This window comes from Bufo gargarizans, unplaced genomic scaffold (genome assembly GCF_014858855.1).
Source record: "Bufo gargarizans isolate SCDJY-AF-19 unplaced genomic scaffold, ASM1485885v1 original_scaffold_1759_pilon, whole genome shotgun sequence".
Lineage (NCBI taxonomy): Eukaryota > Metazoa > Chordata > Amphibia > Anura > Bufonidae > Bufo > Bufo gargarizans.
The window spans coordinates 71,997-88,648 of NW_025334500.1; positions in this window are offsets into that span (position 1 = coordinate 71,997).

Here is a 16,652-nt window from a genome sequence, read left to right on the forward strand (position 1 = left end):
ACAAAATTTGTTTCAAAATATGCATTTTTTTCATGGATTTGCTTTAAAATCTGCAGCGGAGACAGTCCATATATATCTGTACTTATCTATATGGTTGATGTTATGTTTAAAATGTTTGAAGGATCGTTAAGGGACTACCGTATATATAGGAGTAAGTGACCGTGAATAATAAAAATAAGTGATAACCAATAGTGATGAGCGGAAATGGGTCATATTCGAATTCGCAATATTTCGCAAATATTTTGTAGAATATTCGCCGTATAATTGTAAATTCGAATATTCGTTATATTCTACGATTTTTTTTAACTCGAAAAATCGACAAGGTAATGATCGTGTAATATGCAATTTTTTATCGCAAATTTTTCAATTGCCAAGCAAAAACATGATTCCTCCCTGCTTCTTGCTTGTGGGTCAATGAGTCATAGCACTATATCGAATATATTAGTTTTTTCAAATATTCGTAATATTTTAAATCAAGAGTATATAGCAATTTATCTAATATAGTGCTATAATCATTTTTTTTCAATAGTTAAATTTTTTTTCCAATCTGAACTTCAGCTGAGAAAAAAATTACAACTATTAGACAAAGAAGAATATAGAACTATTTTAGCTAAATTGCTCTATATTAGTTTTTTTTTCAAATATTCGCTATATTGCTATATATTCTTGTTTTAGAATATTACGAATATTCGAAAAAACAAATATATTCGATATAGTGGTATATATATTTTTTTAATATTCATAATTTTTCCCATTTAAAGTTATGATTCCTCCCTGCTTCTTGCTTGTGGGCCAATGAGTCATTGGCCCACAAGCAAGAAGCAGGGAGGAATCGTGTTTTTACTTGGCAATTGAAAAATTTGTGATATAAATTCGCATTATGAAAATTTGCAATAAAAAAATCTCGAATATTCGAAATTACGAATATATATCACTATATTCTAAATATTCGCAAATTTTCGAAGTACCTATATTTGCAATAGAAATTCACAATTCGAATATTTGTGATCAACACTAATAACCAACATGGGTTTACCAAGGACAGAGGTTGCCATAGTAAGTTGAGTAGAAGCCTGGACAGAGGGGCGGCTGTGGATATATTGAGGTAAGTAGAAGCCCGGACAGGGGGGCGGTTGTGGATATATTGAGGTAAGTAGAAGCCCGGACAGAGGGGCGGTTGTGAATACATTGAGGTAAGTAGAAGCTCGGACAGAGGGGCGGCTGTGGAAATAGTGAGGTGAGTAGAAGCCTGGACAGAGGGGCGGTGTCACAATGGGGAGTGGAGGAAACCCCCACCGTATAATTAGAGCTGTTACTAAGCCCGAAAACAGAGATAGGGAGTAGGTCACCTCCTACAGCCGCCCTAATTCTGACCCTGATCTCCTGACTGTATGAGCACCCCCTAAAGGTGGGAGGGCACATACACTCCCTGGATCCTACTGACCCTAACGGTCCTTTGCATAGAGGTCAGGGATAGGAGACAACCGGTCCTCAAGGAAACAGACAAACCGGAGTCTCCAGTGGCCTAGTAACAGAAGGGAAAAGATAGAATCAGCAGCAACTGAACGGCAGGTAAGCACCTGGAGAAACAACAGCACACCAGAACATCAAACACTTACCTGCCGCAGCAAGACTGAAAAAACACCAAAACAACCTGGACCCTCATGCAGACACCGATGCAAGGTGGCTCCAGGCAAGTAAAATATCTTTTAGGGTCACCCCTCCGGGAAACCAATGGGACCCCCTTTCGGAGGTAACAGACAGGCGAAAATATCAATCATCCATGCAGATCACAACACCAAACCGACCTGACATGTAACACCAGACATGACATAAACAACTAAACCCCAACATAAACCACACCAAACAACATAACAGGTGAGGAGGGGAAAGGAGACAAAGGGAGACAAACAATGTCCAACTAGGATGCCCTCACACAGGTAAGATGACACATCCAGAAAGGAGCAGAGCTCCTACACATATACAGGCAAACAACCAACTGACCTTCAGGCTCACAACACTGTATAAGAAGAGCCAGAGGCCACACCCAGCTCCACCAAGCACACATCTTAACCCCGAACACACCAGGATGGGAAGGGACACACAACTTAAAGGGGAAGTGTCAAAACATGCAAAACAACATGTTGCCACTAGCAACAAGCATGTACGGTCCACTACACCACACCATGACACAGCCGTGACAGGCAGCTGTGAATATAGTGAGATAAGTAGAAGCCTGGACAGAGGGGCGGCTGTGGATGTAGTGAGGTAAGTAGAAGCCTGGACAGAGGGGCGGCTGTGGATATAGTGAGGTAAGTAGAAGCCTGGACAGAGGGGCGGCTGTGGATATAGTGAGGTAATTAGAAGCCTGGACAGAGGAGCGTCTGTGGATATAGTGAGGTAATTAGAAGCCTGGACAGAGGGGCGGCTGTGGCTATAGTGAGGTAAGTAGAAACCTGGACAGAGGGGCAGCTGTGGATATAGTGAGGTAAGTAGAAGCCTGGACAGAGGGGTGGCTGTGAATAGATAGAGGTAAGTAGAAGCCCGGACAGAGGAGTGGCTGTGAATATACTAAGGTGAGTAGAAGCCTGGACAGAGGGGAGGCTGTGGATATAGTGAGGTAAGTAGAAGCCTAGACAGAGGGCGGCTGTGGATATAGTAAGGTGAGTAGAAGCCTGGACAGAGGTGTGGCTGTGGATATAGTGAGGCAAGTAGAAGCCCGGACAGTGGGGTGGCTGTGGATATAGTAAGGTGAGTAGAAGCCTGGACAGAGGGATGGCTGTGGATATAGTAAGGTAAGTAGAAGCCCAGACAGAGGATTGGCTGTCTATATAGTGAGGTAAGTAGAAGCTGGGAAAGAGGAGCTGCTGTGGATATAGAAAGGTGAGTAGAAGCCTGGACAGAGGGGCAGCTGTGGATGTAGGGGGTCATTTATTAACCTGAAATACTCCTATATTAGGTGTTTTTCTACTGCAGATTGCGGAGCAAAGATTAGTTGCACTGCAATCTGCAAGTTTTCCCGGCTCACTCCTGGTCTATAAAAAGTGGGTGTGGCGTGGGCAGGAAAGGGGACGGGCTGGCAGGCCAGTCTCGGTCACCATTTTCTACACCTGTTTTAGGCATAGAAAAGGGTCTAAATGTAAGACAGCTAGGAAGCTGTCATACATTTAGAACTGGCGCTGGATGTGCAAAGCCCGCCCCCCTCCAGGGCCCTATCGCGTCCCAGGTTTAGAGGAAATGCCGAGTGGTTTGGTGCAACCTACTGTATATGTCTCGTGATGTGTCACGGTGCTCCTACCTGGATACAGAGGGACCCCAGACTTTGGCTCCGTAGCATTTAAAGGGGAATAATTGAGAGCTGAAGAATAAATGACTTGAGTCCAAACCTTGGTATGAAATTCAACAGCAGCTTTACTTGAATAAACTTTCATCCAAATGATTTGCAGGCTTTGTCTTGGTTCCAGCAGGCTTTGGAATAATCTGGCAGGCAAACACAATAACTCTGCTTTCTCTGCTGGCCTGACAGGCACACTTAATAACTCAGCTTTTTTTTCTCTGTGCTACACTAAACTCTGCATAAGGCCCCATGCACACGGCCGTTGTTCACGGCCGTGTGCGGGCCGTGGAACCGCGGCCTGGATCCCTCCTGAGAGCAGGAGCGCACGGCGTCACTGGTTGCTATGACGCCGTGCGCTCCCTGCTGCCGGCACAGTACAGTAATACACTGGTATAGATCATACCAGTGTATTACTGTATTGCGGCGGCAGCAGGGAGCGCACGGCGTCATACCAACCAGTGACGCCGTGTGCTCCTGCTCTCAGGAGGGATCCAGGCCGCGGTTCCACGGCCCGCACACGGCTGTGAAACTGTCACAACCAGACAGCTGAGAAGCTCTGACAGAGGCCTTTCAGAACCTCCTCCTTGAATTTCTGTGTTGTGGTATTCAGCTCCTCCTCTCGTCAGCCTCTCTCAGCTGTCATGTCTTAATTGCTTCCCTTTAAATGCCTCCTCAGAATGCTTTTCTGAGCGGCTTATATTTCCTCCTGGAGTGTGTGTGCACGCTGATCTGTCCTCTTTGCTTCAAAGCTAAGTGTACTTTTATATGTTTATATCTGTTTGCTGGATCCCAGATGACCCTGACTCCCTCCGTGTCTTGTGTAGGGAGCCGGTGGTCGTGTCCCCTCACTATTGTAGGGTGCTCAGGGCTTTATAGTCAAGGTTCGTGGATATGCAAACCTCCACCATTAGGATCTTTGCATAGGCTGAGCAGCCAGGGAAAGTGCCAGGTCTTCTGCAGGGGTCTCCCTTGGTTCCTTAGTTTTTGGATCCAGCGAGTCGTTTATACATGTTGCTTTGCCTTGTTACCTGTACACATTCCGTGACATTATAAGCCGCCAAAACCGTCTTAAGCATGGATCCGGTTTCACTTTTGGCTGAACGCTTCCAGGGTCTTTCATTGGAGGTAGCTGACCTCCGTAAGACTTTGTCTCAGCTTCAAGTGACCGGTTCAGCTTGCGTTCATGGAGCTTGTTCTGAGCCTAAGATCTCGCTCCCGGATACGTTCTCCGGGGGTAGTGAGAATTTTGTGCGTTTTAGAGAGGCTTGCAAACTCCATTTTCGCCTTCTTCCCCATTCTTCTGGTGATGAGGAACGGAGGGTGGGGATCATTATATCGCTGCTCAGGGGTAACGCTCAGTCCTGGGCCTTTTCGCTGCCGGAGGGGGCACGGCCCCTCCGTTCAGTGGATGAATTCTTTTTAGCCCTGGGTCAGATATATGATGATCCGGATCGTATTGCTCTGGCGGAGTCTAGACTACGTCTCCTATGCCAGGGTAAACAATCCGCAGAAATATACTGCTCAGAATTTCGGAGTTGGGCAGCTGATACTGGTTGGAATGATGCTGCACTCCGAAGTCAATTTTGCCATGGTCTTTCAGAGGGATTGAAAGATGCATTTGCCTTTCATGAAAGGCCTATTTCTTTGGACTCTGCTATGTCTCAGGCCGTTCGTATTGACAGGCGTCTTAGAGAGAGAGGAGAGATCTCTCCTTCCTGTCATACTCGGTCCCAGGACTGTGCAGCGGTCCCATTCTCTGCGCAGGGGTCTCAGTCGCTGTCAGCCCCTTCTGAGCAGGAGCCCATGCAGCTGGGGTTGATTGCTTCTGACAATAGAAGATTCAGCCCGCATGAGAGGGTTTGTTTTTGTTGTGGAGGTATTAATCATTTGGCAAATATTTGTCCCTCTAGGAGATTCAGGCAGTTCTCTGGGTATAATAAAGAAACAAAGAGGAAAAAATCTTTGAAAAATGTTCCGTCTGTTACTATTGGCAGGATTGAGGCGGAAATTGAAGATTTTCCGTTTGCTTGTAGTTCCCGTTTTGTCCTGCCGGCTAGGGTGGCGCTAGAGAGAAAGAACATTTTTTGTGAGATTTTTGTGGATAGTGGAGCAGCGGTTAATCTCATTGATAATCACTTTGCGATAACTCATGGTTTCCAGGTGTGCGCTTTGAGAAAGGATATTCCTGTATTTGCTATCGATTCCGCTCCACTTTCTCAGAAGTCATTAAAGGGCATAGTTCACAATATCCGTTTAATTGTGAGTGATGCTCATGTTGAGGATGTGTCATGTTTCGTCCTTAGCGGTTTGCCGACTCCTCTAGTGTTGGGGCTACCCTGGCTCACTAAACATAACCCCACCATTGATTGGCAAGCAAGGCAAATAAATGGTTGGAGTGACTTTTGCAGAGAGAATTGCCTCACGACATCTGTTTCTGAGGTTGCTACTAAGACTGTACCATCTTTTCTCTCTGAATTTTCGGATGTCTTCTCTGAGAGTGGAGTTCAGGATTTGCCCCCGCACAGGGAGTACGATTGCCCTATTAATCTCATCCCAGACGCCAAGCTGCCTAAATCTCGTTTATACAATCTTTCCCAACCTGAGAGGATCGCTATGCGTACTTATATCTCTGAGAGTCTGAGAAAGGGACACATACGACCCTCAAAGTCACCTGTTGCCGCTGGTTTTTTCTTTGTTAAGAAAAAAGATGGTTCTTTAAGACCTTGTCTGGATTTCAGGGAGCTGAACAATATCACAATTCGTGACCCTTATCCGCTTCCTCTGATCCCGGACCTGTTTAACCAGGTTGTTGGGGCTAAAGTCTTTTCCAAATTAGATTTAAGAGGGGCATACAACCTGGTCAGGGTCAGAGAAGGGGACGAATGGAAGACGGCCTTCAATACCCCTGAGGGCCATTTTGAGAATTTGGTTATGCCTTTTGGGTTGATGAATGCCCCAGCCGTTTTTCAGCATTTCGTGAACAGCATTTTTTATCATTTGATGGGAAAATTTGTATTGGTGTATTTGGATGACATTTTGATTTTTTCTCCCGATTTCAAAACTCATAAGGAACATTTACGTCAGGTCTTGCTCATCCTGCGGGAGAATAAACTATATGCGAAACTGGAAAAATGTGTGTTTGCGGTTCCAGAAATTCAATTTCTGGGGTTTCTTCTCTCCGCTTCTGGTTTTCGCATGGACCCCGAGAAGGTCCGCGCTGTGCTTGAGTGGGAGCTTCCTGAGAATCAAAAGGCGCTGATGCGTTTTTTGGGCTTTGCCAATTATTACAGGAAGTTCATTTTGAATTATTCTTCTATTGTTAAACCACTCACTGATATGACCAGAAAGGGGGTAGATTTTTCTTCTTGGTCAGTAGAGGCGCGTAAGGCCTTTTCTGATATCAAGGAGAGTTTTGCTTCCGCTCCCATCTTGGTGCAACCTGATGTTTCATTACCCTTCATAGTTGAGGTTGATGCTTCTGAGGTGGGTGTGGGGGCGGTCTTGTCTCAGGGTTCCTCTCCTGCCAATTGGCGACCGTGTGCCTTTTTCTCAAGAAAACTCTCCTCCGCAGAGAGAAATTACGATGTGGGAGATAGGGAATTGTTGGCCATCAAGTTGGCTTTTGAGGAATGGCGCCATTGGCTAGAGGGGGCCAGACACCCTATTACCGTATTTACTGACCATAAAAATCTGGCCTACTTGGAGTCAGCCAAGCGTCTGAATCCGAGACAGGCCAGATGGTCGTTGTTCTTTTCTAGGTTTAATTTTGTTGTCACGTTCCGCCCTGGAGTTAAGAATGTGAAGGCAGATGCCCTGTCACGTTGTTTTCCGGGAGGCGGGAATTTTGAAGACCCGGGTCCCATTTTGGCTGAAGGTGTGGTGGTCTCTGCTCTTTTTCCTGAATTGGAGGCAGAGGTGCAGGCAGCCCAGTCAGAGGCTCCTGATCTTTGTCCTCCTGGGAGGTTGTTTGTGCCTCTCGCTTTAAGACACAAGATTTTTAAAGAACACCACGATACGGTCCTTGCTGGGCACCCGGGGGTAAGAGCCACACTGGATCTCATCGCTCGGAGATTCTGGTGGCCTGCGCTTCGTAAGTCGGTTGAGGGTTTTGTGGCAGCCTGCGAGACTTGCGCTCGTGCCAAGGTCCCTCATTCACGGCCATCAGGTCCTCTCCTTCCCTTACCCATTCCTTCCCGTCCTTGGACACATCTGTCCATGGACTTTATCACGGACCTGCCTCGTTCCTCGGGGAAGACTGTGATTCTGGTGGTGGTGGACCGTTTTAGCAAAATGGTGCATTTCATCCCTTTTCCTGGTTTGCCCAATGCTAAGACGCTGGCGCAGGCATTTGTTGATCACATTGTCAAGTTGCACGGTATTCCTTCAGACATAGTCTCTGATAGGGGCACGCAGTTTGTTTCCAGATTCTGGAAGGCTTTCTGTTCTCGCTTGGGGGTTCGGTTGTCATTCTCTTCTGCTTTCCACCCGCAGTCGAATGGCCAGACAGAGCGCGTCAATCAGAATCTGGAGACATATCTGCGTTGTTTTGTGGCGGAGAATCAAGAGGATTGGTGTTCTTTTTTGTCCCTTGCTGAGTTTGCTTTAAATAACCGTCGTCAGGAGTCCTCTGATAAGTCACCATTTTTTGGTGCATATGGGTTTCATCCACAGTTTGGGACTTTCTCGGGAGAGGGGTCTTCTGGTTTACCTGATGAGGACAGATTCTCCTCGTCTTTGTCATCTATTTGGCAAAAGATTCAAGAGAATCTAAAGAGCATGAGTGAGAGATATAAGCGTGTGGCTGATAAGAGACGTGTGCTTGGTCCGGACCTGAATGTTGGTGATCTGGTGTGGTTGTCTACCAAGAATATCAAATTGAAGGTTCCCTCCTGGAAGTTGGGTCCTAGGTTTATTGGGCCTTACAAAATCCTGTCTGTCATCAATCCTGTTGCATACCGTCTTGATCTTCCTCAGACTTGGAAGATCCATAATGTTTTTCATAAGTCCTTATTGAAACCTTATGTTCAACCCATTGTACCCTCGCCTTTGCCTCCTCCTCCGATTATGGTTGATGGGAATCTTGAATTCCAGGTCTCTAGGATTGTGGATTCTCGTCTTGTCCGCGGTTCTCTTCAGTACCTTGTTCAGTGGGAGGGGTATGGTCCTGAGGAGAGGATGTGGGTCCCAGTGACGGACATTAAGGCCTCTCGTCTCATCAGGGCATTCCATAGGTCCCATCCTGAGAAGGTGGGCTCTGAGTGTCCGGAGTCCACTCGTAGAGGGAGGGGTACTGTCACAACCAGACAGCTGAGAAGCTCTGACAGAGGCCTTTCAGAACCTCCTCCTTGAATTTCTGTGTTGTGGTATTCAGCTCCTCCTCTCGTCAGCCTCTCTCAGCTGTCATGTCTTAATTGCTTCCCTTTAAATGCCTCCTCAGAATGCTTTTCTGAGCGGCTTATATTTCCTCCTGGAGTGTGTGTGCACGCTGATCTGTCCTCTTTGCTTCAAAGCTAAGTGTACTTTTATTGGTTTATATCTGTTTGCTGGATCCCAGATGACCCTGACTCCCTCCGTGTCTTGTGTAGGGAGCCGGTGGTCGTGTCCCCTCACTATAGTAGGGTGCTCAGGGCTTTATAGTCAAGGTTCGTGGATATGCAAACCTCCACCATTAGGATCTTTGCATAGGCTGAGCAGCCAGGGAAAGTGCCAGGTCTTCTGCAGGGGTCTCCCTTGGTTCCTTAGTTTTTGGATCCAGCGAGTCGTTTATACATGTTGCTTTGCCTTGTTACCTGTACACATTCCGTGACAGAAACACGGCCGTGTGCATGGGGCCTAAGTCTGGTTTCTGTACTTTAGATCTGTTCTGGTATCCTTGGATGGGGTGCCTTTGGCTGTTATTCCCCTCCTGACACTCAGCAAATAACTTATTTTCAGCCGAAGAATAATTTCCTCTGACTGCTACTTCTTTCAGGTCTTCTTGGCTCCAACATGGAGTCTAAACTGGAAAAATCTAGAACTGCAACCACTCTCTTCTGGTAGGAAGCAGGACTGGCCCACTTCTGCCCAAAGTGGGGAGAATGGAATGGTAAGTTCCATTGTAACTAAAGATATATCTGCCATATACGCTGCCACCTGCTGGTGAACCAGGCAAATTACATGAACAAAACAGTTGCATAACAATCATATCAATGCAAACTGGTGAAGCACCTGGAAATAAATACAAGCATGACATAGGTGTTAGCCATTAAAGACAGTAGCGGAGTGCAGAAATGGTAATACCACTCTGGGCTATTACAGATGCGCCGAACCTCTGGAGAGGCAGGCCACTCTTCATAACTTTAGCGATCCACCGCCAGCTCCGGGGCTTTATTAAGACCGGCGTCTATAACGCCAGTTTTAATAAATGACCCCCGTAGTGTTCTTGGATTTTTCAAAAACATTTCATAATGTCCCTCATAGACGTTTTAATAGGTGAAATAAGGTCTATAGGCCTAGAAATTATAGTTGAAGGACCGTGTCGAGAAAGTTGTGGTCAATGATTTCTATTCTGGATGGTCCCCGGTTATAAGTGGTTTACCCCAAGGTTCAGTGCTGGATCCCATAGTCACTAAGTTTCTGCTGTTTCATACAACATACACCCAGGGCTAATGTGTGCTATCAGATATAATGCCGATTGCAGGCATTTAACATTTCAAATGCCATGGTCAAATGTGACTACGGCATCTGAGACTGCAAAACGCAGAAGAGCTGTGCTTCTGGGTCTAGAACGGCTCCTCCATTTGGCAATTAGGGAACCAATCCATGCCTGTGAAATGCCAGAGCCTGCTGAGGCTACAATGCCTTTTACATGTGTTTTCCAATGTAGGCCTGCAGATGGCAGCACTACATTGTAATATACTGAATCATCTATTTGTCATTGGATTCATTTCCATTGATACATAGAAGTGGCAATCTAATGATTGCACGATGGGGGCCTAAAACAAAGTAGAAAAAAACGTTTTAAAAGTTTTAAAAAATAATATAAACTAAAATCACCTCTCTTTCACAAGAGTAAAAATAAGTAAACAATGAAAAAAAGAAACATCATAGGCAATGCCTGTACTTTTAAAATAAATATTTCATACGTTGAACAGCATAATAAAATAAACATCAAAATGCCAAGTTAGCCATTTTTTTCATCACTTTCATCACTTTACCTTCCCAAAAAGTCACACACCCCAAAATGACATAATAAATAAAAACAGATCGGACTGCAAAAATGCAATCCATAGACATAACTATAAAAAGTTATAAGGGTCAAAGTATCGCAATGAAAAGAAAAAAATATTTTTATCAAAAGTTTTTAGTAATAATCTGCATGTATCATATCTCCTAGGGCAGTGATGGCGAACCTATGTCACGGGTACCAGAGGCAGAGCCCTCTCTATGGGCACCCACACCCTGGAAAAAGTCTAAGGTGTACCAATATGTCTTAGAATTTTCCTAAGATTGATCAGCACAGGGCGCACTATGAGCAGCACAGGCAGTGCACTGAATACAGGCAGGCTGGTATAGCTAAATGATAAAGTACATGGAAGATATACTATATTGGACTGTAGTATTCAGGGTAAATTGCCATGTTGACACTTGGCGATAAATAAGTGGGTTTTGGGTTGCAGTATCTCTAAAAGGTTCACCTTCACTGTCCTAGGGGATGTAACACTGGGAGAGTCACTTATAGAGAAGGATTTGGGTGTCCTTGTAGATGGTAGATTAAATAACAGCATACAATGTCAATCAGCTGCTTCTAAGGCCACCAGGATATTGTCATGCATTAAACGAGGCATGGACTCAAGGTGCAGGGATGTAATATTACCACTTATCATAGTGTTAGTGCGGCCTCATCTGGAATACGCAGTCCAGTTCTGGGCATCAGTCTATAGAAAGGATGCTCTGCAGCTGGAAAAAGTACAGAGGAAAGCGACTAAACTGAAAAGGGGCATGGAGGGTCTTAGTTATGACGAAATATTAAAATAATTAAATGTAATTAGACCTGTGAAGATTCATCTGAAGGGGGACGTGATTAACTTGTATTATAAATGGCCCATACAAAAAAATATGGTGAAAAGCTGTTCCATGTAACATCCCCTCAAAAGACAAGGGGGCACTGCCTCCAACCGGAGAAGAAAAAGTTCAATCTGGAGGCAGCAAGGCTTTTTTTTACAAGAAGAACTTTAAATCTGTGGAATAGACTTCCTCAGGACATGGTCACAGCAGGAACAGTTGGTAGTTTTAAAAAGGATTAGATGAATTCTTAGAAGTCTGAGTATTACTCCCTTTTTCTAAAATTTACACCCCTTGGTTAAGCTTGGTAGACTTACATCTTTTTTTAACCATACTATGTAATTATGTAACTGCCTTGCATCCGAATCTAGATCAGGTTATTGCCTAGCCTGGCTTGGTTAATTTATGGAGGAGATGTCGATTGCTTAGCCTTTAAACGTCCAGGCCTTCTGCTTCTCTGGTTGCTGGTCATAAACTATGTTACTATGTTACTATAGTGAGACTATGGAACTCTCTGCCTGAGGAGGTGGTGATGGTGAGTTCACTAAAAGAGTTCAAGAGGGGCCTGGATGTATTTCTGGAGCGTAATAATATTACAGACTATAGCTACTAGATTTCTGGAAAGGTTGTTGATCCAGGGAGCTATTCTGAATGCCTGATTCTTGAAGGATCAACTTCCAGGATAACAGGCTGAAGTGGATGGACAGATGTCTTTTTTCAGCCTAAGGCTACTTTCACACTTGCGTTCAGGGCTCCGCTTGTGAGCTCCGTTTGAAGGCTCTCACAAGCGGCCCCGAACGCATCCGTCCAGCCCTAATGCATTCTGAGTGGACGCGGATCCGCTCAGAATGCATCAGTCTGGCACCGTTTGTCCTCCGCTCCGCTCACCAGGCGGACACCTGAACGCTGCTTGCAGCGTTCGGGTGTCCGCCTGGCCGTGCGGAGGCAAACGGATCTGTCCAGACTTACAATGTAAGTCAATGGGGACGGATCCGTTTGAAGTTGACACAGTATGGCTCAATTTTCAAACGGATCCGTTCCCCCATTGACTTTCAATGTAAAGTCAAAACGGATCCGTTTGCACTATCATGAACATGTTCATGGTAATGCAAACGGATCCGTTCTGAACGGATCTAAGCGTTTGCATTATAGGTGCGGATCCGTCTGTGCAGATACCAGATGGATCCGCACCGAACGCAAGTGTGAAAGTAGCCTTATAAACTATGCTGGGGACATCATATGCTCTGTGCTGTGCATTGTTTCCAGATTCTTAGCATTTTGTTCTAGTCTATTGTGTTGTCTCAGTGTATTCGGTGACCTGTGCTCCTCCAGCCTTTCATTGCTCTGGCCCTTATCTACTTTTGTTAAATTGTTTTTTCGTTTGTCTTGGTGGGTTGTATTTCAGAGCAGGGTCAGTCCCCCGTTATCTTTCTTTTTGATCACTGTCATTCATCCACTCTCCACCTGTATGCCATTACCATATCCTATCTACTCCTTTGCTGATCTCCTTCCATCATCATTTGGTTCATGTCATGTATTGGTGAGTTTATTTCAGTACATTGTTGTCTGCCTGTGTGGATACATTCATCATATATGTTTTTTGCAATCGTCCCCTTGTGGTGCAGTTCAGCTATACTGTAAGTCCTAGGAGTATCTGAATGCCAAGAGCCAGTGTTAGTAGTTGGGAAGGCGACTGCTATAGTTGATGTCCAGTTCTGTGGTCTTGTGAATAATTGGCATTGTTACATGTTGTGCTACTGTGGCTGTTAATTCTGATATTGGTGCTTGTTAAAACTGTTGTTGCTGTCATGGTTGTTGTGGTTGATGGTTCATGATTCATGGTGTGTTTTAAGATAAGATAAGATGCCTTTATTGTCACTGTACAATACAATGAAATGTTGTTTGGAGCAATCCTAGATGCCATGGACAGAGGAACAAGAACTGACATTTAAACTAAAGCATTATACTGGAAAAAAACCAAAACATTGCACTAGAAGGCATTACTATTCACAGTTCACAGCATATATATATAGCAAGAGCAAAGTAGGAGGTGCTTGTGAGTATATACAATGATTCAGACACCACTGCAGACAAGAGGTCATCATGGGTTCATGAATGCAGCCGTCACTTTCAGTCTGTGGTAGTTTCTATCCTAGGAAGGGGCAATAATCTCCGAGCATTTATGAGACTGATTGCTTTGGGGTAAAAGCTGTTCTTCAGCCTAGTGGTGCGGGCATGTAGGGCTCTAAGACGCCTACCAGAGGGTAGGGGAATGAAAAGGCTATGGCCGGGGTGAGTTGGATCCCCGCAGATCATTTTTGCCCTGTTGCTGCAGCGAGCAGTGAAGATGTCCTCCAGTGATGGTAACTGAGTACCAGTGATTCTGCCAGCCATTCTGATGATGCGCTTGAGGGTCTTCTTGTCCTCAGAAGAGCAGCCGGAGGACCACACTGTAATGCAGTATGTGATAACAGATTCTATGGTGCACCTGTAAAAATTGACTAGCAGCTGGGTTCTCCCACCAAAAATATTCTACATTTTTCAAACCATCACCTGGATACGAATACTTTTGTAATTGCAAGTAATTAAAAATGTAATATAGCTACTGAGACTGTCATGTACTATATGATGTCTAATTTTAATTTTTTACATCAATCATGGGATAATCCCTTTACGTTTCGGATTTATGGTCATGGTTGCTGATATGGTTTTGATGTGATTGTGGTTGTAATTAAGGTTGCAATTGGGATTGTTACTGAGACTATAGTGGTTGTGATATTTGCTGCTGTAGCTGTAAGATATGTTGTATAGTCGTGGTGGTTGTTGTTTATGGTTGTTGTTGTTATAGTTGAAATGTCTCCTGTGGTTATTGGTATGACTGTTATGGATGGTATCATTTTGAGTGTTGCTGTTGTTGTTTGAACCTATAAGAAGAAGGTTGTAACTGGTGTGGACCGTAAGTAAACTCATTGTCAAGCAACCTCCATGTAAATTTGAACTGTATTTGAAAAAATGAGGTGCACAATGCATCTCTATATGCTCATTGTGAAATATATGCAGTTTTTTTTTAGCAAGTTGTCATGGGGGTGAATATATATATATATATATATATATATATATAGTAAATTATGAGATAATGTAAAGCTGTATATGGAGGACATAGTAAAGGCACTTAGTGTAAGGAACTAGGAGAGTCCCGGTCACAAGTAGGACCACACTAAAACTGACCCCACGTAAAACTTTTAGTGTGAGCATAGCCTATAACATCTCAAAACACTAAAGTTTATGGTATATAGTGAAGCATGGGCTATTGCATTCCCACCAGTAGTTAGTGCAAGTGGAGAGAGATACTGCTGGGCCTTGGGTCCCCTGAGCTGTGCAGACCTCGTAATCTGAAGGATCAAGAGATACTCCACTCCAAATGCTGGAGCTTACTCTTAAACTGCTGTGAGCTGCAGTGCCTGAAAGCCTGTGACTGATGCCTAACCTGAGCTTAACCTGAGAAGCTGGGTGAGCCATGCTTATGAAGTGGCGTCTGTTACTGGTTGTGTACCAATTCTCAGCCTGAAGTGAATATGAATGAGCAACATTTGAGATGGAGAGTAACATGTTACTAGTTATAGACCAGATCCTACCCGAAGTAAAAGAGGGTGAGCCACGCCAAGGAGGAGCCTGTGAATGACTGTAGATAATTGCCCAGTAGTTAGTTGATTGGGTGACAAAGAAAGGCACTTCTTGAGAGTGACCTGTGAGAGACCAGCCAACCTGTCTACCAGTTAATTGCTTGGAAAGCAAAACTGATGTAGTGTGTGGTGGAGAAAAAGCACAGAGTCATCAGCAAAGATTAAAACAGCAGAGACCTCTGAGGGAAGTCTTGACCCCTTGGACAGTAGGATGGAGAACTGTTAATAAAGTGTAATCTGCTAGTTAGCAAAGTGTTGCCACCTGATACACCTGCAGTGTCTTGAGAGTTATCGCCAAGTATTGTGCCAAGTGTCGTAGTTATCGCCAAGTATTGTGCCTCTGTCAAATAGTGTAACCACCAAGTTAAGTGCCTCTACCTAGAAGTATACTGTAAACATCAAGCTAAGTGTCTATGGTGGAAATTTATCACCCCCCCCCTACTCCATGGATTTGGCACTTAAAAGTCACAAAACCAGGTTTTGTGACTTTATAAATGACATTACAACTAGATTTAACCGGCATTTTTATGACTTCCTTGCCAGTTTACAAAAAGAGGGTGTGACTGCTGAGGGGTGTGGGGAAGCCATTAGCCCCGACACATTTATTATCATTCAATCGAGAAACTGGAACTGGAGTAGATTTCAATTTGCGGCATGGCCTGCTTTAATTTATGTTATGTCATAAATTGAATGCCTCCCCTGGCAGCGAAAAGACCATCAAGATTGGTGGAGCACTTGCCGGTCTTGATAAATCAGGGTCTATGCACATAACTAGAAGTGTAACTATCAAGTCGAATGCCTGTGTGCAGAATTGCTTTGTGTACACTGAGCCCTTTGAAAGCGCAACTGTATCCACCATGTTTGTTGTCTTCTTGCTAATTACTGCAACCACCACCTTTGTTGCCTCAATCACCAATTCCAGTTGAGTTGCTGTGTCCATAAAGGTTCCTTCACCATCCTCATGTGGGACCCCAAGATTACAACGACCTATTGTCACGGAATGTGTACAGGTAACAAGGCAAAACAACATGCATAAATGACTCGCTGGATCCAAAAGCTAAGGAACAAAAGGGAGACCCCTGTAGAAGACCTGGCACTTTCCCTGGCTGCTCAGCCTATGCATAGATCCGAATGGTGGAGGTATGCATATCCACGTACCTTGACTATATAACCCCTGAGCACCCTAAAATAGTGAGGGGACACGACCACCGGCTCCCTACACCAGACACGGAGGGAGTCAGGGTCACCTGGGATCCAGCAAACAGAAAATAACAGATAACAGATTAACACTTAACTTTGTAGAGGAGAGGAGAACCAGATGGGCATGCACACATACTCCAGGAAGAAATATAAGCCGCCCAGAAAAGCCTTCTGGGGAAGAATTTAAAGGGAAGCAATTAGTCCAACACATGACAGCTGAGAGAGGCTAACGAGAGGAGGAGCTGAATACCACAACACAGAAACTCAAGGAGGAGGTTCTGAAAGGCCTCTGTCAGAGATTCTCAGCTGTCTGGTTGTGACAGTACCCCTCCCTCTACGAGTGGACTCCGGACACTCAGAACCCACCTTCTCAGGATGGGACCTATGGA